A 22,990-nucleotide genomic window follows, 5' to 3' on the forward strand; every position below is an offset into this window, starting at 1 on the left:
GTGTGTGTGTGTGTTTGTGTGTGTGTGTGTGTGAGTGTGTGTGTGTGTGTGTGTGTGTGTGTGTGTGTGTGTGTGTGTGTGTATGTGTGTGTGTGTGTGTGTGTGTGTGTGTGTGTGTGTGTGTGTGTGTGTGTGTGTGTGTGTGTGCGTGCGTGTACCCCGTCGTAATTACTACGCTCTCTGGTGAGAAGGAATTTGACATTACTCCTAGGATGAAAGTGTCTTCCATCACTTAGTGACTCTATGCTCTAAGCATAGGAGGAAATTCTCTGCGGACACATTGTAGTGTCGATAAATGTCTGCTGATATGTGTGTGTGTGTGTGTGTGTGTGTGTGTGTGTGTGTGTGTGTGTGTGTGTGTGTGTGGGAACCGTGGTCGCTCCCTCCCTCACCTCCTCCTCCTCCTCCTGTTGGGTCCCTCACTCAGTCGCTCCTTCCTTTCCGTACGTACCTCCTCCTCACATCACAGATGTAGGTTCATTGCTCTAGGTGAGAATGTAGCCTAAAAAATATCGTTCCTTACCTCTGCTATAATAGGAACTATTGATCAGACACGCCACAAGGCATTAAAAGTGGTTTCCCTTCCCTTGTGACTCATATGATGTTCTCAGGTATGAAGAAAACTTGCTGCTGATGCCACTGGTTCGATAATTGTGAGGTGATGTTTCCCCCTTACCTTCCCTGCAAGGAGTAGGAGGAAGAGGGTGCAGCAGCAGCAAGGGTTAGCTGAACACCTTTGCCATGTTTTTTAGGTCCGACCCTCAATATCCCATAGGCTGAGAGATAAGGAGCGCAAAGTGATGGAGCGTGTCCGGGACCATTTTTGCCCTCCGACACTCTGTGCGCGCTAGCCTGAAAAGTAAAGAGCGCGAAGTGACGTAGTGGCTCCGGGCCCATTATTGCCCTCCGACACTCTGTGCGCGCTAACCTGAGATATAAGGCGCGGAAATTTACGGAGCGCTTAGTTGGCATTTTTGCACTCCTACACTCTATGCACTCTAAGCTGAGAGGTAAGGAGCGGAAAGTGACGGAGCGCATCCTAAGCCATTTTTGCCCTCCGACACTCTGTGCGCGCTAGCCTGAGAGGTAAGGGGCGCAAATTTACGGAGCGCTTCTTGTGCCATATTTGCACTCCGACACTCTGTGCGTGCTAACCTGAGAGGTAAGGAGCGCAGATTTACGGAGCGCTTCTGGTGGTATTTCTGCGCTCCGACACCCTGTGCACCCTAACCTGAGAGGTAAGAAGCGGACAGTGACGAAGCGTATCCGAGGCCATTTTTGCCCTCCGACACTGTGCGCACAAACCTGAAACGTAACGAGTGCAGAGTGACGGAGCCCTCTCGGGGGACATGTCTCGCCCGGACTCCCTCCTGTGACCGCTGGCCTGAGACGCAAGGAGAGAATCCGTGGTTGACGGAGGAATAACCTAGACAATTTTTAGGGGTTTTTCTGAGAATGTCTATTAATGCCTTTCGGGAGTCTAGGACCCCTCCGGTCGATGATGATGATGTCGAGCCAGCCCCATCCGCTGTGTGCTAGGAAGATTTTCAATGATTTTAGTGAGTTTCACGCGTTTTGGTGGAAACGTGCTTTCCTCCCCTGCGCTGGCCTGATGGTGATGATGATGATGTTATTTTTGGCGCCCCCCCAACACCCAGAGATCCACCTCCGCCACCTGCCTGCCAGTCAGTCGTCCCATCATGGAGGAATGTAGAGATTGCTAAGCGTCTCTTCTTTTGCGGAAAACCAGTCTAGCAATCTCCGATGGTCCATCGGAGTTCTGGCTGGCTCCTCCACTAAAACCCCCTTAATGGGTTTTGAAGAGATTATATTCGGAGGCACATTGAACTTTCAAGCTGTGTGTGTGTGTGTGTGTGTGTGTGTGTGTGTGTGTGTGTGTGTGTGTGTGTGTGTGTGTGTGTGTGTGTGTATGTGTGTGTGTGTGTGTGTGTGTGTGTGTGTGTGTGTGTGTGTGTGTGTGTGTGTGTGTGTGTGTGTGTGTCCCGTCGTAATTACTATGCTCTCTGGTGAGAAGGAATTTGATCACGGAGACTGTTTGCGGCAATCATCATCATCATCATCAAAAATCACCCCCGAGTCGCAGTGTGCCCCCTCTCCAAAGGATAAAAAGATCCTTCCTTGCCTCTGGCATCTGAGAAATTAATGATCAGACACTACTCCTAGCATGAAAGTGTCTTCCATCACTTGGTGACTATGCTCTCAGCATAGGAGGAAATTCCCTGTGGACACATAATAGTGTCGATAAATGTCCGCTGATGTGTTTCTGTGAGTGTGTGTGTGGGAAACGTGGTCGCTCCCTCCCTTGCGCGCTCGCTCCCTCCCGTACCTCCTCCTCCTTCTACTGTTGGGTCCCTCACTCAGTCGCTCCTTCCTTTCCGTACGTACATCCTCCTCACATCACAGATATGGGTTCATTGCTCTAGGTGAGAATGTCTCCCCAAAAATATCGTCCCTTACCTCTACTATAAGAGGAACTTTTGATCAGACACGCCACCAGGCATTAAAAGTGGTTTCCCACAATTTGTGACTGATATGATGTTCTCAGGTATGAAGGAAACTCGCTGCGGAAGCTACTGGCGTCGATAATTGTAAGGTAATGTTTCCCCCTTACCTTCCATGAAAGGAGGAGGAGAAGGAGGGTGCAGCAGCAGCAAGGGTTAGCTGAGCACCTTTGCCATTTTTGTCAGCTCCGACCCTCAATGCCCTATAGTCTTAGATATATTAGGAGCGCCGAGTGACTGAGCGTTTCCGGGACCATTTTTGCCCTCCAACACTTTATGCGTGATAGGCCGAGAGGTAAGGACCGAAAAATACGGAGAGTCTACGGGACCAGTTTTGCTCTCCGACACTATGTGCATGATAGTCCAACAGGTAAGGAGGGAAAGGTAACGGAGCGTCTCCGTTCCCATTTTTGCCCTCCGACACTCTGTGCGCACTAACCTGAGAAGTAAGGAGCGCGAAGTGACGGAGCGCCTCCTGGCCCATTTTTGCCCTCTGACACTCTGTGCATGCTAACCTAAGATATAAGTCGCGGAAATTTATGGAGCGCTTCTGGTGGCATTTTTGCCCTCCTACACTCTGTGCGCTCTAACCTGAGAGGTAAGGAGCAAAAAGTGACGGAGCGTATCCGAGGCCATTTTTGCCCTCCGACACTCTATGCTCGATAACCTGAGAGGTAAGAGCGCAAATTTACGGAGCGGTTCAGGTGGCATTTTTGCGCTCCGACACTCTGTGCGCGTTAAACTGAGAGGTAAGGAGCGGAAATTGACGGAGCGTATTCAAGGCCATTTTTGCCCTCCGACACTCTGTGCGCACAAACATGAGACGTAACGAGTGCAGAATGACGGAGCCCTTTCGGGCAAGGCACATGTCTTGCCAGACTCCCTCCTGTGACCGCTGGCCTGAGACGCAAGGAGAGAGTCCGTGGATGACGGAGGAATAACTGACACTTTTTAGTGGTTTTACTGAGAATTTCCAGGAATGCCTTTCGGGCGTCTAGGACCCCTCCGGTCGTCTTCTGGTGATGATGATGATGAATTCGAGCCAGCCCCCTCAGCTGTGTGCCAGGGCGATTTTCAATGATTTCAGTGAGTTTTACGCGTTTTGGTGGAAACGCGCTTTGCTCCCCAGCGGTGGCCTGATGATGATGATGATGATGGTGTTGTTGGCGCCCCTCAACACCCAGAGAGCCACCTCCGCCTCTTGCGTGCCAGTCAATCCTCCCACCATGGAAGAATGTAGAAACTGCTACGCGTCTCTTCTTTTGCGGAAAACAAGTTTAGCAATCTCCGATGGTCCATCAGAGTTCTGGCTGGCTCCTCCACCAAAACCCACAATGGGTTTTGAAGAGATTATGTTCGTAGGCACGCCGAACTTTAAAGGTGTGTGTGAGTGTATGCCCCCCGTTGTAATTACTATGCTCTAAGGTGAGAAGGTATTTGATCACGGAGACTGTTTGCGGCTATCATCATCATCATCAACAATCACCCCCAAGTCGCAGTGTGATCCCTCTCCCAAGAATAAAAAGATCCTTCCTTGCCTCTGGCATCTGAGAAATTAATGATCAGACACTACTCCTTGCATGAAAGTGTCTTCCATCACTTTCACTTGTTGACTCTATGCTCTCAGCAGAGGAGGAAATTCTCTGCTGACACATATAAGTGTCGATAAATGTCCGCTGATATGTGTGCGTGTGTGTGTGTGTGTGTGTGTGTGTGTGTGTGTGTGTGTGTGTCAGTGTCTGTGTGTGTCTGTGTGTGTCTGTGTGTGTGTGTTTGTGTGTGTGTGTGTGTGTGTGTGTGTGTGTGTGTGTGTGTGTGTGTGTGTGTGTGTGTGTGTTGGTGTGTCTTGGAAGCGTGGTCGCTCCCTCCCTCGCTCGCTCGCTCTCTCCCGTACCTCCTCCTCCTCCTCCTCCTGTTGGGTCCCTTACTCAGTCGCTCCTTCCTTTCCGTACGTACCTCCTCCTCACATCACAGATGGGGGTTTATTGCTCTAGGTGAGAATGTCACCCCAAAATATCGTCCCTTACCTCTGCTATAAGAGGAACTATTGATCAGAGACGCCACCAGGCTTTGAAAGTGGTTTCCCTCCCCTTGTGACTCATATGATGTTCTCAGGTATGAAGGAAAATCACTGCGGAAGCTACGGGCGTCGATAATGGTGAAGTGATGTTTCCCCCTTACCTTCCATGCAAGGAGGAGGAGGAAGAGGGTGCAGCAGCAGCAAGGATTAGCTGAGCACCTGTGCCATGTTTTTTCAGCTCCGACCCACAATGTCCCATAGGCTGAGAGATAAGGAGCGCAAAGTGACAGAGCGTCTCCGTGACTATTTTTGCCCTCCGACACTATATGCGTAATAGGCCGGGAGGTAAGGAGCGAAAAGTAACGGAGCGTCTCCGGGACCATTTCTGCCCTCCGACACTAGGTGCGCGCTAACCTGAGACGTAACGAGTGTAGAGTGACGGAACCCTCTCGGGGCACATGTCTCGCTCGGACTCCCTCCTGTGACCGCTTGCCTGAGACTCAAGGAGAGAGTCCGTGGTTGACTTAGGAATAACACATTTTTTTAGGGTTTTTTCTGAGAATGTCCAGGAATGCCTTTCGGGCGTCTAAGACCGCTCCTGTCGTCTTTTGGTGGTGATGATGATGATATCGACCCAGCCCTTCTCCGATGTGTGCCAGGACGATTTTCAATGATTTTAGTGAGTTTTACGCGTTTTGGTGGAAACGCGCTTTGCTCCCCTGCTGTGGCCTGATGATGATGATGATGATGGTGATGTTGGCGCCCCCCAACACCTAGAGAGCCACCTCCACCTCATGCCTGCCAGTCAATCGTCCTTCATGGAGGAATGTAGAGATTGCTACGGTCTCTTCTTTTGCGGAAAACCAGTTTAGCAATCTCCGATGGCCCATCGGAGTTCTGGCTGGCTCCTCCACCAAAACTCACAATGGGTTTTGAAGAGATTATTTTCGGAGGCACACCGAACTTCAAAGCTGTGTGTGTGTGTATGTGTGTGTGTGTGTGTGTGTGTGTGTGTGTGTGTGTGTGTGTGTGTCTGTGTGTGTGTGTTTGTGTGTGTGTGTCCCGTCGTAATTACTATGCTCTCTGGTGAGAAGGAATTTGATCACGAAGACTGTTTGCGACTATCATCATCATCATCAACAATCACCCGTAAGTCGCAGTGTGCCCCCTCTCCCAATAAAAAGATCCTTCGTTGCCTCTGGCACCTGAGAAATTAATGATTAGACATTACTCCTAGCATGAAAGTGTCTTCCTTCACTTGGTGGCTCTATGCTCGCAGCATAGGAGGAAATTGTCTGCGGACACATATAAGTGTCGATAAATGTCCTCTGATGGATGTTTGTGTGTTTGTGTGTGTGTGTGTGGGAAGATTGGTCGCTAACTCATTCGCTCGCTCGCTCCCTCCCGTACCTCTTCCTCCTCCTCCTGTTGGGTCCCTCACTCAGTCGCTCCTTCCTTTCCGTACGTGCCTCTTCCTCACATCACAGATGTGGGTTCATTGCTCTAGGTGAGAATGTCGCCCCAATTACCTCTGCTATAAGAGGAAATATTGATCAGACACGCCACCAGGCATTAAAAGTCGTTTTCCTCCCCTTGTGACTCATATGATGTTCTCAGGTATGAAGGAAATTCGCTGCAGAAGCTACTGGCGTCGATAATTGTGAGGTGATGTTTCCCCTTTACCTTCCATGCAAGGAGGAGGAGGAGGGTGCAGCAACAGCAAGGGTTAGCTGAGCACCTTTACCCTGTTTTTCAGCTCCGACCCTCAATGTCCCATAGGCTGAGAGATAAGGAGCGCAAAGTGACGGAGCGTCTCCGGGGCCATTTTTGCCCGCCGAGACTATGTGCGTGATAGGCCAAGAGGTAAGGAGCGAAAAGTAACGAGCGTCTCCTGGACCATTTTTGCCCTCCGACACTATGTGCGTGATAGGCCGAGAGTAGAGAAGCGAAAAGTAACGGAGTGTTTCCGGGACCACTTTTGCCCTCCGACACTCTGTGCGCGCTAACCTGAGAAGAACGAAGTGACAGAGCGGCTCCTGGCCCATTTTTGCCCTCCGACACTCTGTGCGCGCTAACCTAAGAGATAAGTAACGGTAATTTATGGAACGCTTCTGGTGCCAATTTTGCACTCCGACACTCTGTGCGCACTTTCCTGAGAGGTAAGGAGCGGAAAGTGACGGAGCGCATCCCAGGCCGTTTTTGCCCTCCGACACTCTGTGCGCGCTAACCTGAGAGGTAAGGAGCGCAAATTTACGGAGCGCTTCTGGTGGCATTTTTGCGCTCCCACACTCAATGCGCGCTAACCTGGGAAGTCAGAAGCGGCAAGTGACGGAGAGCCTCCGGGCATATTCCCCCCCCCCCCCCCCCCCCCCCCCCCGCCGACACTCTGTGCGCGCTGACCTGAGAGATAAGGCGCGGAAATTGACGGCATTTTTCCACTCCGACACTATGTGCGAGCTAACCTGAAAGGTAAGGAGCGGGAAGTGACGGAGCCCATCCGAGGCCATTTTTGCCCTCCGACACTCTTTGCGCACTAACCTGAGAGGTAAGGAGCGCAAATTCTCGGAGCGCTTCTGGTGGCTTTTTTGCACTCCGACACTCTGCGCACGCTAACCTGAGAGGTAAGGCTCGGAAATTGACGGAGCGTATCCGAGGCCATTTTTGCCCTCCGACACTCTGTGCGCCCTAACCTGAGAGGGAAGGAGCGCAGATTTACGGAGCGCTTCTGGTGGCATTTTTGCGCTCCGACACTCTGTGCGCCCTGACCTGAGAGGTAAGTAGCGGAAAGTGACGGAGCTTATCCGGGGCCATTTTTGCCCTACGACAAGCTGTGCGCACAAATCTGAGACGTAACGAGTGAAGAGTGACGGAGCCCTCTCGGGGCAAATGCCCCGCCCGGACTCCCTCCTGTGACCGCTGGCCTGAGATGCAAGGAGAGAGTCCGTGGTTGACGTGGAAATAACACATTTTTTAGAGTTTTTTCTGAGAATGTCTAGGAATGCCTTTTGGGCGTATGGGACCCCTCCGGTCGTTTTCTGGTGGTGATGATGATGATGTGGAGCCAGCCCTCTCCGCTGTGTACCAGGGCGATTTTCAGTGATTTTAGTGAGTTTTACGCGTTTTGGTAGAAACGCGCTTTGGTCCCTTGCTGTGGCCTGATGATGATGTTGATGGTGTTGTTGGCGCCCTCTAACACCCAGAGAGCCACATCCGCCTCCTGCCTGCCAGTCAGTCGTCACATCATGGAGGAATGTAGAGATTGCTACGCGTCTCTTCTTTTGCGGAAAACCAGTCTAGCAATCTCCGATGGTCCATCGGAGTTCTGGCTGGTTCCTCCACCGAAACCCACAATGGGTTTTGAAGAGATTATGTTCGGACTCACACCGAACTTTAAAGCTGTGTGTGTGTGTGTGTGTGTATGTGTGTGTGTGTGTGTGTGTGTGTGTGTGTGTGTGTGTGTGTGTGTGTGTGTGTGTGTGTGTATGTGTGTGTATGTGTATGTGTGTGTGTGTGTGTGTGTGTGTGTGTGTGTGTGTGTGTGTGTGTGTGTGTGTGTGTGTGTGTTTGTGTGTGTACCCCGTCGTAATTACTACGCTCTCTGGTGAGAAGGAATTTGATCACGGAGACTGTTTGCGGCTATCATCATCATCATCAACAATAACCTCCAAGTCGCAGTGTGACCCCTCTCCCAAGAATAAAAAGATCCTTCCTTGCCTCTGGCATCTGAGAAATTAATGATTAGACATTACTCCTAGCATGAAAGTGTCTTCCATCACTTAGTGACTCTATGCTCTAAGCATAGGAGGAAATTCTCTGCGGACACATTCTAGTGTCGATTAATGTCCGCTGATATGTGTGTGTGTTTGTGTGTGTGTGTGGGAACCGTGGTCGCTCCCTCAATCGCTCGCTAGCTCGCTCCCGTACCTCCTCCTTCTCCTGTTGGGTCCCTCAATCAGTCGCTCCTTCATTTCCGTACGTACCTCCTTCTCACATCACAGATGTGGGTTCATTGCTCTAGGTGAGAATGTCGCCTAGGAAATATCGTCCCTTATCTCTGCTATAAGAGGAACTATTGATCAGACACGCCACCAGACAATTAAAAGTTGATTCCCTCCCCTTGTGACTCATATGATGTTCTCAGGTATGAAGGAAACTCGCTGCAGAAGCTACTGGCGTCGACAATTGTGAGGTGATGTTTCCCCCTTACCTTCCATGCAAGGAGGAGGAGGAGGAGGGTGAAGCAGCAGCAAGGATTAGCTGAGCACCTTTCCCAAGTTTTTCAGCTCCGACCCTCAATTTCCCATAGGCTGAGAGATAAGAAGCGCAAAGTGACGGAGATTCTCAGGGACTATTTTTGCCCTCCAATACTATGTGCGTGATAGGCCAAGAGGTTAGGAGCGAAAAGTAACGGAGCGTCTCCGGGACCATTTCTGCCCTCCGACACTATGTGCGTGATAGGCCGAGAGGTAAAGGAACGAAAAGTAACGGAGCGTCTCCGGGACTATTTTTGCCCTCCGACACTGTGCGCGCTAACCTGGGAAGTAAGGAGCGCGAAGTGACGGAAAGCCTCCGGGCACATTCTTCCCCTCCGAAACTCTGTGCGCGCTAACCTGAGAGATAAGGCATGGAAATTTACGGAGCCCTTCTGGTGGCATTTTTTCCACTTCAACACTCTGTGCGCGCTAACCTGAGAGGTAAGGAGCGGAAAGTGACGGAGCGTATACGAGGCCATTTTTGCCCTCCGACACTCTGTGCGCACAAACCTTAGACGTAACGAGTGCAGAGTGACGGAGCCCTCTCGGGGCACATGTTCTGCCCGGACTCACTTCTTTTACCGCTGGCCTGAGACATAAGGAGAGAGTCCGTGATTGACGTAGGAAGAAATGACATTATTTAGGGTTTTTTCTGAGAATGTTCAGGAATGCCTTTCGGGCGTCGAGGACCCCTTCGGTCGTCTTCTGGTGGTGATGATGATGATTTCGAGCCAGCCCCCCTCTGCTGTGTGCCAGGGCGATTTTCTATGATTTTAGTGAGTTTTGCGCGTTTTCGTGGAAACACGCTTTGCTCCCCTGCGGTGGCCTGATGATGATGATTATGATGGTGTTGTTCGCGCACCCCAACACCCGGAGAGCCACCTCCGCCTCCTGCCTGCCAGTCAGTCGTCCCATCATGGAGGAATGTAGAGATTGCTACGCGTCTCTTATTTTGCGGAAAACCAGTCTAGCAATATCCGATGGTCCATCGGAGTTCTGGCTGGCTCCTCCAGCAAAACCCACAATGGGTTTTGAAGAGATTATGTTCGGAAACACACCGAAGTTTAAAGCTGTGTGTGTGTGTGTGTGTGTGTGTGTGTGTGTGTGTGTGTGTGTGTGTGTGTGTGTGTGTGTGTGTGTGTGTGTGTGTGTGTGTGTGTGTGCGAGTGTGTGTGTGTCCCCGTCATAATTATTATGCTGTCTGGTGAGAAGGAATTTGATCACGGAGACTGTTTACGACTATCATCATCATCATCAACAATCACCCCCAAGTCGCAGTGTGCTCCTTCCCCCAAGAATAAAAAGATCCTTCCTTGACTCTGGCATGTGAGAAATTAATGATCAGACACTACTCCTAGCATGAAGGTGTCTTCCATCACTTGGTGACTCTATGCTCTCAGCATAGGAGGAAATTCTCTGCGGACACATATAAGTGTCGATAAATGTCCGCTGATGTGTTTGTGTGTGTGTGTGTGTGTGTGTGTGTGTGTGTGTGTGTGTGTGTGGGAAGCGTGGTCGCTCCCTCATTCTCTCGCTCGCTCCCTCCCGTACCTCCTCCTAATCCTCGGGTTGGATCCCTCACTCAGACGCTCCTTCCTTTCCGTACGTACCTTCTCCTCACATCAGAGATGTGGGTTCATTGCTCTAGGTGAGAATATCGCCAAAAAAATCTCGTCCCTTACCTCTGCTATAAGAGGAACTATTGATCAGACACACCACAAGGCTTTAAAAGTGGTTTCCCTTCCCTTGTGACTCATATGATGTTCTTAGGTATGAAGAAAACTCGCTGCGAATGCCACTGGCGTCGATAATTGTCAGGTGATGTTTCCTCCTTACCTTCCTTGCAAGGAGTAGGAGGAAGAGGGTGCAGCAGCAGCAAGGGTTAGCTGAGCACCTTTGCCATGCTTTTTAGGTCCGACTCTCAATATCCCATAGGCTGAGAGATAAGGAGCGCAAAGTGATGGAGCGTGTCCGGGACCATTTTTGCCCTCCGACACTCTGTGCGCGCTAACCTGAAAAGTAAGGAGCGCGAAGTGACGTAGCGGCTCCGGGCCCATTATTGCCCTCCGACACTCTCTGCGCACTAAACTGAGAGATAAGGCGCGGAAATTTACGAAGCGCTTTGGTTGCATTTTTGCACTCCTATACTCTGTGCGCGCTAAGCTGAGAGGTAAGGAGCGGAAAGTGACGGAGTGCGTCCTAAGCCATTTTTGCTCTCCGACACTCTGAGCGCGCTAGCCTGAGAGGTAAGGAGCACAAATTTACGGAGCGCTTCTTGTGCCATATTGGCACTCCGACACTATGTGCGTGCTAAGAGGTAAGGAGCGGAAAGTGACGGAGCGTATCTGAGGCCATTTTTGCCCTCCGACACTCTGTGCGCGGTAACCTGAGAGGTAAGGAGTGCAGATTTACGGAGCGCTTCTGGTGGTATTTCTGCGGTCCGACACCCTGTGCACCCTAACCTGAGAGGTAAGAAGCGGAAAGTGACGGAGCGTATCCGAGGCCATTTTGGCCCTCCGACACTGTGCGCACAAACCTGAGACGTAACGAGTGCAGAGTGACGAAGATCTCTCGGGGCACATGTCTCGCCCGGACTCCCTCCTGTGACCGATGGCCTGAGACGCAAGGAGAGAGTCCGTGGTTGACGGAGGAATAACCTAGACAATTTTTAGGAGTTTTTCTGAGAATGTCCAGGAATGCCTTTCGGGCGTCTAGGACCCCTCCGGTCGTGTTCTGGTGGTGATGATGATGATGTCGAGCCAGCCCCCTCCGCTGTGTGCTAGGAAGATTTTCAATGATTTTAGTGAGTTTTATTCGTTTTGGTGGAAACGTGCTTTCCTCCTCTGCGCTGGCCTGATGGTGATGATGATGATGGTATTTTTGGCTCCCCCCAACACCCAGAGAGCCACCTCCGCCTCCTGCCTGCCAGTCAGTCGTCCCATCATGGAGGAATGTAGAGATTGCTACGCGTCTCTTCAGTCCATCGGAGTTCTGGCTGGCTCCTCCAACAAAACCCCCTTAATGGGTTTTGAAGAGATTATGTTCGGAGGCACATTGAACTTTCAAGCTGTGTGTGTGTGTGTGTGTGTGTGTGTGTGTGTGTGTGTGTGTGTGTGTGTGTGTGTGTGTGTGTGTGTGTGTGTGTGTGTGTGTGTGTGTGTGTGTGTGTGTGTGTGTGTGTGAATGTGTGTGTGTGTGTATGTGTGGTTGTGTGTGTTGTGTGTGTGTGTGTGTGTGTGTGTGTGTGTGTGTGTGTGTGTGTGTGTGTGTGTGTGTGTGTGTGTGTCCCGTCGTAATTACTATGCTCTCTGGAGAGAAGGAATTGGATCACGGAGACTGTTTGCGGCTATCATCATCATCATCAAAAATCACCCCCTAGTCGCAGTGGGCCCCCTCTCCAAAGGATAAAAAGATCCTTCCTTGCCTCTGGCATCTGAGAAATAAATGATCAGACACTACTCCTAGCATGAAAGTGTCTTCCATCACTTGGTGACTCTATGCTCTCAGCATAGGAGGAAATTCTCTGCGGACACATAATAGTGTCGATAAATGTCCGCTGATGTGTTTCCGTGCGCGCGCGCGCGCGCGCGTGCGTGTGTGTGTGTGTGTGTGTGTGTGTGTGTGTGTGTGTGTGGGAAACGTGGTCGCTCCCTCCCTTACGCGCTCGCTCCCTCCTGTACCTCTTCCTCTTCCTACTGTTGGGTCCCTAACTCAGTCGCTCCTTCCTTTCCGTACGTACATCCTCCTCACATCACAGATGTGGGTTCATTGCTTTAGGTGAGAATGTCGCCCCAAAAATATCGTCCCTTACCTCTGCTATAAGAGGAACTTTTGATCAGACACGCCACCAGGGATTAAAAGTGGTTTCCCTCAACTTGTGACTCATATGATGTTCTCAGTTATGAAGGAAACTCGCTGCGGAAGCTACAGGCGGCGATAATTGAGAGGTGATGTTTCCCCCTTACCTTCTATGCAAGGAGGAGGAGGAGGAGGGTGCAGCAGCAGCAAGGGTTAGCTGAGCACCTTTGCCATGCTTTTCAGCTCCGACCCTCAATGTCCCATGGGATGAGAGATAAGGAGCGCAAAGTGACGGAGCGTCTCCGGGACCATTTTTGCCCTCCGACACTAGGTGCGTGATAGGCCGAGAGATAGGGAGCGAAAAGTAAGGGAGCGTCTCCAGGACCATTTTTGCCCTCCGACACTATGTGCGCGATAGGCCGAGAGGTTAGGAGCGAAAAGTAACGGAGCGTTTCCCGGACCATTTTTGCCCTCCGACACACTGTGCGCGCTAACCTAAGAGATAAGTCGCGGAAATTTACGGAGCGCTTCTGGTGGCATTTTCGCACTCCGACACTTTGTGCCCGCTAACCTGAGAGTTAAGGAGAGGAAAGTGACGGAGCGCATTCGAGGCCATTTTTGCCCTCCGACACTCTGAGCGCTAACCTGAGAGGTAAGGAGCGCAGATTTACGGAGCTCCTCTGGTGGCATTTTCGCACTCCGACTCTTTGTGCCCGCTAACCTGAGAGGTAAGGAGCGGAAAGTGACGGAGCGCATTCGAGGCCATTTTTCCCTCCGACACTCTGCACGCTAACCTGAGAGGTAAGGAGCGCAGATTTACGGAGCTCCTCTGGGGGCATTTTTGCGCTCCGACACTCTTTGCGCGCTAACATGAGAGGTAAAGAGCGGAAAGTGATGGAGCGTATCCGGGGCCATTTTTGCCCTCCGACACTCTGTGCGCACAAACCTGAGACGTAACGTTGCAGGGTAACGGAGCCCTCTCGGGGCACATGTCGCGCTCGGACTCCCTCCTGTGACTGCTGGCCTGAGACGCAAGGAGAAAGACCGTGGTTGACGGAGAAATAACAGACATTGTTAGGGTTTTTTCTGAGAATATCCAGGAATGCCTTTCGGGGGTCTCGGAACCCTCCGGTCATCTTTTGGTGGTGATGGTGACGATGTCGAGCCGGCCCCCTCCGCTGTGTGCCAGGGCGATTTTCAATGATTTTAGTGAGTTTTACTCGTTTTTATTGGAAACGCGCTTTGCTCTCCTGCGGTGGCTTGATGATGATGGTGTTGTTAGCGCCCTCCAACACCCAGAGCGCCACTTCCGCCTCCTGCCTGCCAGCCAGTCGTCCCATCATGTAGGAATGTTGAGATTTCTACGCGTCTCTTCTTTTGCGGAAAACCAGTCTAGCAATCTCCGATGGTCCATTGGAGTTCTGGTTGGCTCCTCCACGAAAACCCACAGTGGGTTTTGTAGAGGTTATGTTCGGAGGCACAACGAACTTTAAAGCTGTGTGTGTGTGTATGTGTGTGTGTGTGTGTGTGTGTGTGTGTGTGTGTGTGTGTGTGTGTGTGTGTGTGTGTGTGTGTGTGTGTGTGTGTGTGTGTGTGTGTGTGTGTGTGTGTGTCCCCCGTCGTAATTACTATGCTCTCTATTGAGAAGGAATTTGATCACTGAACTGTTTTCCGGCTATCATCATCGTCATCAACAATCACCCCGAAGTAGCAGTGTGCCCCGTCTCCCAAGAATAGAAATATCCTTCCTTGCCTCTGGCATCTGAGAATTAATGGCCAGACACTACTCTAGCATGAAAGTGTCTTCGATCACTTGGTGACTCTATGCTTTCAGCATAGGAGGAAATTCTCTGTGGACATATATTAGTGTCGATAAATGTCCGCTGATGTGTTTCTGTGTGTGTGTGGGAAACGTGGTCGCTCCCTCCCTCGCTCGCTCGCTGCCTCCTGTACCTCCTACTCCTCCTCCTGTTGGGTCCCTCACTCAGTCGCTCCTTCCTTTCCGTACGTACCTCCTCCTCACATCATAGATGTGGGTTCATTGCTCTAGGAGAGAATGTCGCCCCAAAAATATCGTCTCCTACCTCTGCTATAAGAGGAAATATGGAATATATAGCCCACCAGGCATTAAAAGTAGTTTCCATCCCCTTGTGACTCATATGATGTTCTCAGGTATGATGGAAACTCGCTGCAGAAGCCACTGGCGTCGATGATTGTGAGGTGATGTTTCCACCTTACCTTCCATGCAAGGAGAAGGACGAGAAGGGTGCAGCAGCAGCGAGGGTAAGCTGACCACCTTTGCCATGTTATTCAGCTCTGACACTCAATGTCCCATAGGCTGAGAGATAAGGAGCGCAAAGTGACGGAGGGTCTCCGGGACCATTTTTGCCATCCGATACTATGTGCGTTATAGGCCGAGAGGTAAGGAGCGAAAAGCAAAGGAGCGTCTCCAGGACCATTTTTGCCCTCCGATACTATGTCCGTGATAGGTCGAGAGGTAAGGAGCGAAGAGTAACGGAGCGTCTCCGGGACCATATTTGCCCACCGACACTCTGTGCGCGCTAACCTGATAAGTAAGGAGCGCAAAGTGACGGAGCGGCTCCGTGCCCATTTTTGCCCTCCGACACTCTGTGCGTGCTAACCTGAGAAATAAGACGCGGAAATTTACGGAGCTCTTCTGGTGGCATTTTTGCACTCCGACACTCTGTGCGCTCTAACGTGAAAGGTAAGGAGCGGAAAGTGGGGGAGCGCTTCCGAGGCCATTTTTGCCCTCTGACACTCTTTGCGCGCTAACCTGAGAGGTAAGGAGCGCAGATTTACAGAGCGCTTCTGGTGGGATTTTTGCACTCCGACACTCTGTGCGCGCTAAACTGAGACGCAAGGAGCGGAAAGCGACGGAGCGTATATGAGGCCATTTTTGCCCTCCGATACTCTGTGTGTGAGTGTGTGTGTGTGTGTGTGTGTGTGTGTCCCCCGTCGTAATTACTATGCTCTGGTGAGAAGGAATTTGATCACGGAGACTGTTTCCGGCTATCATCATCATCATCAACAATGACCCCCAAGTCTTAGTGTGCCCCCTCTGGCATCTGAGAAGTTAATGATCAAACACTACGCATAGTATGAAACTGTTTTCCATCACTTAGTGACTCTATGCTCTCACCATAGGAGGAAATTCTCTGCGGACACATATTAGTGTCGATAAATGTCCGCTGATGTGTTTCTGTGTTTGTGTGGGAAACGTGGTCGCTCCCTCCCTCGCTCGCTCACTCACTCCCATACCTCCTCCTCCTCCTACTGTTGGGTCCCTCACTCAGTCGCTCCTTCCTTTCCGTACGTACCTCCTCCTCACATCACAGATGTTGGTTCATCGATCTAGATGAGCATCACGCCTCAAAAATATCGTACCATACTTCTGCTATAAGAGGAACTATTGATCAGACACGCCACCAGTCATTAAAAGTGGTTTCCCTCCCCTTGTGAATCATATGATGTTTTCAAGTATGAAGGAAATTCGCTGCAGAAGCTACTGGCGTCGATAATTGTGAGGTGAAGTTTCCCCCTTACCTTCCATGCAAGGAGGATGAGGAGGAGGGTGCAGCAGCAGCAAGGGTTGGCTGAGCACCTTTCCCATGTTTTTCAGCTCCGACCCTCAATTTCCCATAGGCTGAGAGATAAGGAGAGCAAAGTGACGGAGTGTCTCCGGGACCATTTTTGCCCTCCAACACTATGCACGTGATAGGCCGAGAGGTAAGGAGCAAAAGTAACGGAGCGTCTCCGGGACCATTTTTGCCCTCCAACCCTATGTGCGTGATAGGCCGAGAGGTAAGGAGATAAAAGTAACGGAGCGTCACCGGGACCATTTTGGCCACCGACACTATGTGCGTGATAGGCTGAGGTAAGGAGCGAAAAGTAACGGAGCGTCTCCGGGACCATTTTAGCCCTCCGATACTATTTGCGTGATAGGCCGAGAGGTAAGGAGGGAAAAGTAACGTAGCGTGTCCGGGACTATTTTTTGTCCTCCGACACTATGTGCATGATAGGCCGAGAGGTAAGGAGGGAAAAGTAACGGAGCGTGTCCGGGACCATTTTTGCCCTCCAACCCTATGTGCATGATAGGCCGAGAGGTAAGGAGCAAAAAGTAACGGAGCGTGTCCGGGACTATTTTCGTCCTCCGACACTATGTGCGTGATAGGCCGAGAGGTAAGGAGGGAAAAGTAACGGAGCGTCTCCGGGACTATTTCTGCCCTCCGACACTATGTGCGTGATAGGCCGAGAGGTAAGGAGCGAAAGGTAACGGAGCGTGTCCGGGACCATTTTTGCCCTCGGACACTCTGTGCGCGATAGGCCGAGAGGTAAGGAGCGAAAAGTAACGGAGCGTCTCCGGGACCATTTTTGCCCTCCGACACTATGTGCGTGATAGGCCGAGAGGTAAGGAGCAAAAAGTAACGGAGCGTCTCCGGGACTATTTTTGCCCTCCGACACTATGTGCGTGATAGGCCGAGAGGTAAGGAGTAAAAAGTAACGGAGCGTCTCCGGGACCATTTTCGCCCTCCGACACTATGTGCGTGATAGGCCGAGAGGTAAGGAGCAAAAAGTAACGGAGCGTCTCCGGGACCATTTTTGACCTCCAACACTCTGTACGCGGTAACTTGAGAGGTAATGAGCTGAAAGTGACGGAGCGTATCATAGGCCATTTTGCCCTCCGACACTCTTTGCGCGCTAAACTGAGAGATAAGGAGCGCAGATTTACGGAGCGATTCTGGTGGCATTTTTGCGCTCCGACACTCTGTGCGCCCTAACATGAGAGGTAAGGAGCGGAAAGTGACGGAGCGTATCCGAGGCCATTTTTGCCTTCCAACACTCTGTGCCCACAAACCTGAGACATAACGAGTGCAGAGTGACGGAGCCCTCTCGGGGCACATGTCGCGCCCGTACTCCCTCCTGTGACAGCTGGCCTGAGACGCAAGGAGAGAGTCCGTGGTTGACTGAGGAATAACAGACATTTTTTAGAGGTTTTTCTGAGATTATCCGGGAATGCCTTTCGGGCGTCTAGGAGCCCTCCAGTCGTCTTCCGGTGGTGATGATGTTGGTGTCGAGCCAGCCCCCTCCGCTGTGTGCTAGGAAGATTTTCAATGATTTTAGTGAGTTTTACGCGTTTTGGTGAAAACGCGCTTTGCTCCCCTGCGGTGGCTTGATGATGATGATGATGATGGTGTTGTTGGCGACCCCCCCCCCCCCCCCCAACACCCAGAGAGCCACCTCCGCCTCCTGCCTGCCAGTCAGTCGTCCCATCATGGAGGAATGTAGAGATTGCTACGCGTCTCTTCTTTTCCGGAAAACCAGTCTAGAAATCTCCGATGGTCCATCGGAGTTCATGTTGGCTCCTCCAACAAAACCCACAATGGGTTTTGAAGAGATTATGATCGGAGGCACACCGAAGCTGTGTGTGTGTGTGTGTGTGTGTGTGTGTGTGTGTGTGTGTGTGTGTGTGTGTGTGTTTGTGTCCCCCGTCGAAATTACTATGCTCTCTGGTGATAAGGAATTTGATCACGGAGACTGTTTGCGACTATCATCATCATCATCAACAATCACCCCCAAGTCACAGTGTGCTCCCTCTCCCAAGACTAAAAAGATCCTTCCTTGCCTCTAGCATCTGAGAAATTAATGTTCAAACACTAGTCCTAGCATGAAAGTGTCTTCCATCACTTGGAAGGAAATTCTCTGCGGACACATATAAGTGTCGATAAATGTCCGCTGATGTGTGTGTGTGTGTGTGTGTGTGTGTGTGTGTGTGTGTGTGTGTGTGTGTGTGTGTGTGTGTGTGTGTGTGTCTGTGTGTGTGTTTGTTTGTGTGTGTGTGTGTGTGTGTGTGTGTGTGTGTGTGTGTGTGTGTTTGGGAAGCGTGGTCGCTCCCTCATTCGCTCGCTCGCTCCCTCCCGGACCTCCTCCTCCTCCTTGTGTTGGGTCCCTCACTCAGTCACTCCTTCCTTTCCGTACGCACTTCCTCCTCATATCACAGATGTGGGTTTATTGCTTTAAGTGAGAATGTCGCCCCAAAAATATCGTCCCCTACCTCTGCTATACGAAGAACTATTGATCAGACAGGCCACCAGGCATAAAAGTGGTTTCCATTCCCTTGTGTCTCATATGATGTTCTCAGGTATGAAGGAAGCTCGCTGCGGAAGCTACTGGAGACGATAATTGTGAGGTGATTTTTCCCCCTTACCTTCCATGCAAGGAGGAGGAGGGGGAGGGTGCGGCAGCAGCAAGGGTTAGCTGAGCACCTTTGCCATGTTTTTCACCTCCGACCCTCAATGTCCCATAGGGTGAGAGATAAGGAGCGCAAAGTGAAGGACCGTCTCCGGGAACATTTTTGCTCTCCGACAATATGTGTCTGATAGTCCGAGAGGTAAGGAGCGAAAAGTAACGGAGTGTCTCCGGGACCATTTTTGCCCTCCGAAACTCTATGCGCGCTAACCTGAGAGATAAGGCGCGGAAATTTACGGAGTGCTTCTGGTGGAATTTTTCCACTCCGACACTCTGTGCCCGCTAACCTGAGAGGTAAGGAGCGGAAAGTGACGGAGCGTATACGAGGCCATTTTTGCTCTCCGACACTCTGTGCGCGCTAACCGGAGAAGTAAGGAGAGCAGATTTACGGAGTTCTTCTGGTGGCATTTTTGCGCTATGACACTCTGTGCGCCATAACCTGAGTGGTAAGGAGGGGAAAGTGACGGAGGGTATCCGAGGACATTTTTGCCCTCCGACACTCTTTGCCCACAAACCTGAGACGTAACGAGTGCAAAGTGACAGAGCCCTCTCGGGGCACATGTCACACCCGGACTCCCTCCTGTGACCGCTGGCCTTAGACGCAAGGAGAGAGTCCGTGGTTGACGGAGGAATAACAGATATTTTTTAGTGGTTTTTCTGAGAATGTCCAGGAATGCCTTTCGGGCGTCTAGGAGCCCTCCGGTCGTCTTCCGGTGGTGATGATGTTGATGTCGAACCAGCCCCCTCCACTGTGTGCCAAAGCGATTTTCAATGATTTTAGTGAGTTTTACACGTTTTGGTGGAAACACGCTTTGCTCCCCTACGGTGGCCTGATGATGATGATGGTGTTGTTGGCCGCTCCCCCCCCCCCCCCAACACCCAGGGAGCCACCTCCGCTTCCTGCCTGCCAGTCAGTCATCCCATCATGGAGGAATGTAGAGATTGCTACGCGTCTCTTCTTTTACGGAAAACCAGTCTAGCAATCTCCGATGGATCCATCGGAGTTCTGGCTAGCTCCTCCACCAAAATCCACAATGGGTTTTGAAGAGATCATGTTCGGAGGCACAACGAACTTTAAAGCTGTGTGTGTGTGTGTGTGTGTGTGTGTGTGTGTGTGTGTGTGTGTGTGTGTGTGTGTGTGTGTGTGTGTGTGTGTGTGTGTGTGTGTGTGTGTGTCCCCCGTCGTAATTACTATTTTCTCTGGTGAGAATGAATTTCATCACGGAGACTGTTTGCGGCTATCATCATCATCATCAACAATCACCCCCAGGTCGCAGTGTGCCCCCTCTCCCAAGAATAAAAGATCCTTCCTTGCCTCTGGCATGTGAGAAATTAATGATCAGACACTACTCCATGCATGAAGGTGTCTTCCATCACTTGGTGACTCTATGCTCTCAGCATAGGAGGAAATTCTCTGCAGACACATATTAGTGTCGATAAATGTCCGCTGAGGTGTTTCTGTGTGTGTGTGGGAAACGTGGTCACACTCTCCCTCGCTCGCTCGCTCCCTCCCGTAACTCCTCCTCCTCCTACTGTTGGGTCCCTCACGCAGTCGCTCCTTCCTTTTCGCACGTACCTCCTCCTCACATCAGTTATGTGGGTTCATTGCTCTAGGTGAGAATGTCCCCCCAAAAATATCTTCAGTTACCTCTGCTATAAGAGGAACTATTGATCAGACACGCCACCAGGAATTAAAAGTGGTTTCCCTCCCCGTGTGACTCATATGATGTTCTCAGGTATGAAGGAATCTCGCTGCAGAAGCTACTGGCGTCGATAATTGTGAGGTGATGTTTCAACCTTACATTCCATGCAAGGAGGAGGAGGAGGAGGCTGCAGCAGCAGCAAGGGTTGGCTGAGCACCTATGCCATGTTTTTCAGCTCCGACCCTAAATGTCCCATAGGCTGAGAGATAAGGAGCGCAAAGTGACGGAGCGTCTCCGGACCATTTTTCCTCTCCAACACTATGTGCGTGATAGACCGAGAGGTAAGGAGCGAATAGTAACGGAGTGTCTCCTCGACCATTATTGCCCTCCGACACTATGTGCGATAGGCCGTGAGGAAAGGAGCGAAAAGTGACGGAGCGTCTCCGGGACCATTTTTGCCCTCCAACACTCAGTGCGTGCTAACCTGAGAAGTAAGGAATGCGAAGTGACGGAGCGGCTCCGGGCCCATTTTTGCACTCCGACACTCTGTGCGCGCTAACCTGAGAGACAAGGAGCGGAAATTTACGGAGCGCTTCTGGTGGCATTTTTCCACTTCGACACTATGCGCGCTAAGCTGAGTGTTAAGGAGCGGAAAGTGACGGAGCGCATCCGAAGCCATTTTTGCCCTCCGACACTCTGTGCCCACAAACCTGAGACGTAACGAGTGCAGAGTGACGGAGCCCTGTCGGGGCACATGTCGCGCCCGGACTCCCTCCTGTGACGGCTGTCCTGAGACGCAAGGAGAGAATCCATGATTGACGTAGGAATAACAGACATTTTTTAGTGGTTTTTCTGGGAATGTCCAGGAATGCCTTTCGGGCCCGCTGTGTGCCAGGGCAGTTTTCAATGATTTTAGAGAGTTTTACGCGTTTTGGTGGAAACGCCCTTTGCTCCACTGCGGTGGCCTGATGATGATGATGATGATGATGGTGCTGTTAGCGCCCCCCAACACCCAGAGAGCCACCTCCGCCTCCTGCCTGCCACTTAGTCGTCCCATCATGGAGGAATGTAGAGATTTCTACGCGTCTCTTCTTTTGCGGAAAACCAGTCTAGCAATCTCCGATGGTCCATCGGAGTTCTGGCTGGCTCCTCCACCAAAACCCACAATGGGTTTTGAAGAGATTATGTTCGGAGGCAAACCGAACTTTAAAGCTGTGTATGTGTGTGTCTGTGTGTGTGTGTGTGTGTGTGTGTGTGTGTGTGTGTCCCCAGTCGTAATTACTATGCTCTCTGGTGAGAAGGAATTTGATTACGGAGACTGTTTTGCGGCTCTCATCATCATCATCAACAATCACCCCCAAGTCGCCGTGTGCCCTCTCTCCCAAGAATAAAAAGATCCTTCCTTGCCTCTGGCATCTGAGAATTTAATAATCAGACGCCACTCATAGTATGAAAGTGTCTTCCATCACTTGGTGACTCTGTGCTCTCAGCATAGGAGGAAATTCTCAGCGGACACATTTTAGTGTCGATAAATATCCGCTGATGTGTTTCTGTCTGTGTGTGGGAAACGTGGTCGATCCCTCCCTCGCTCGCTCGCTCCCTCCCGTACCTCCTCCTCCTCCTCCTTCTGTTGGGTTCCTCACTCAGTCGCTCCTTCCTTTCCGTACGCACCTCCTCCTCACATCACAGATGTGAGTTCATTAATCTAGGTGAGAATGTCGCCCCAAACATATCGAGCCTTACCTCTCCTATAAGAGGAGCTATTGATCAGACAGGCCACCAGGCATTAAAAGTGGTTTTCATCCCCTTGTGACTCATATGATGTTCTCAGGTATGAAGGAAACTCGCTGCGGAACCTACTGGAGCCGATAATTGTGAGGTGATTTTTCTTCCTTACATTCCATGCAAGGAGGAGGAGGAGGAGGGTGCAGCAGCAGCAAGGGTTAGCTGAGCACCTTTGCCATGTTTTTCAGGTCTGACTGTCAATGTTCCATAGGCTGAGAGATAAGGAGCGCAAAGGGACGGAGCGTCTCCGGGAACATTTTTGCCCTCCGACACTATATGTGTGATAGGCCGAGAGGTAAGGAGCGAAAAGTAACGTAGTGTCTCTTGGACCATTTTTACTCTCCGACACTATGTGCGTGGTAGGCCGAGAGGTAAGGAGGGAAAAGTAACGGAGCCCTCCGACACTCTGTGCGCGCCTATCTGAAAAGTAAGGAGCACAAAGTGACGCAGCGGCTCCAGGCCCATTTTTGCCCTCCGACACTCTGTGCGCGCTAACCTGAGAGATACGGCGTGGAAATTTACGGGGCGCTTCTCGTAGCATTTTGGCACTCCGACATTCTGTGTGCGCTGACCTGAGAGGTAAGGAGCAGAATGTGACGGAGCGCATCCAATGCCATTTTTGCGATTCGACACACTGTGCGCGCTAACCTGAGAGGTAAGGAGCGAATAGTGACGGAGTGTATCCCAGGCCATTTTTGCCCT

This window comes from Panulirus ornatus, chromosome 33, assembly GCF_036320965.1.
Source record: "Panulirus ornatus isolate Po-2019 chromosome 33, ASM3632096v1, whole genome shotgun sequence".
Lineage (NCBI taxonomy): Eukaryota > Metazoa > Arthropoda > Malacostraca > Decapoda > Palinuridae > Panulirus > Panulirus ornatus.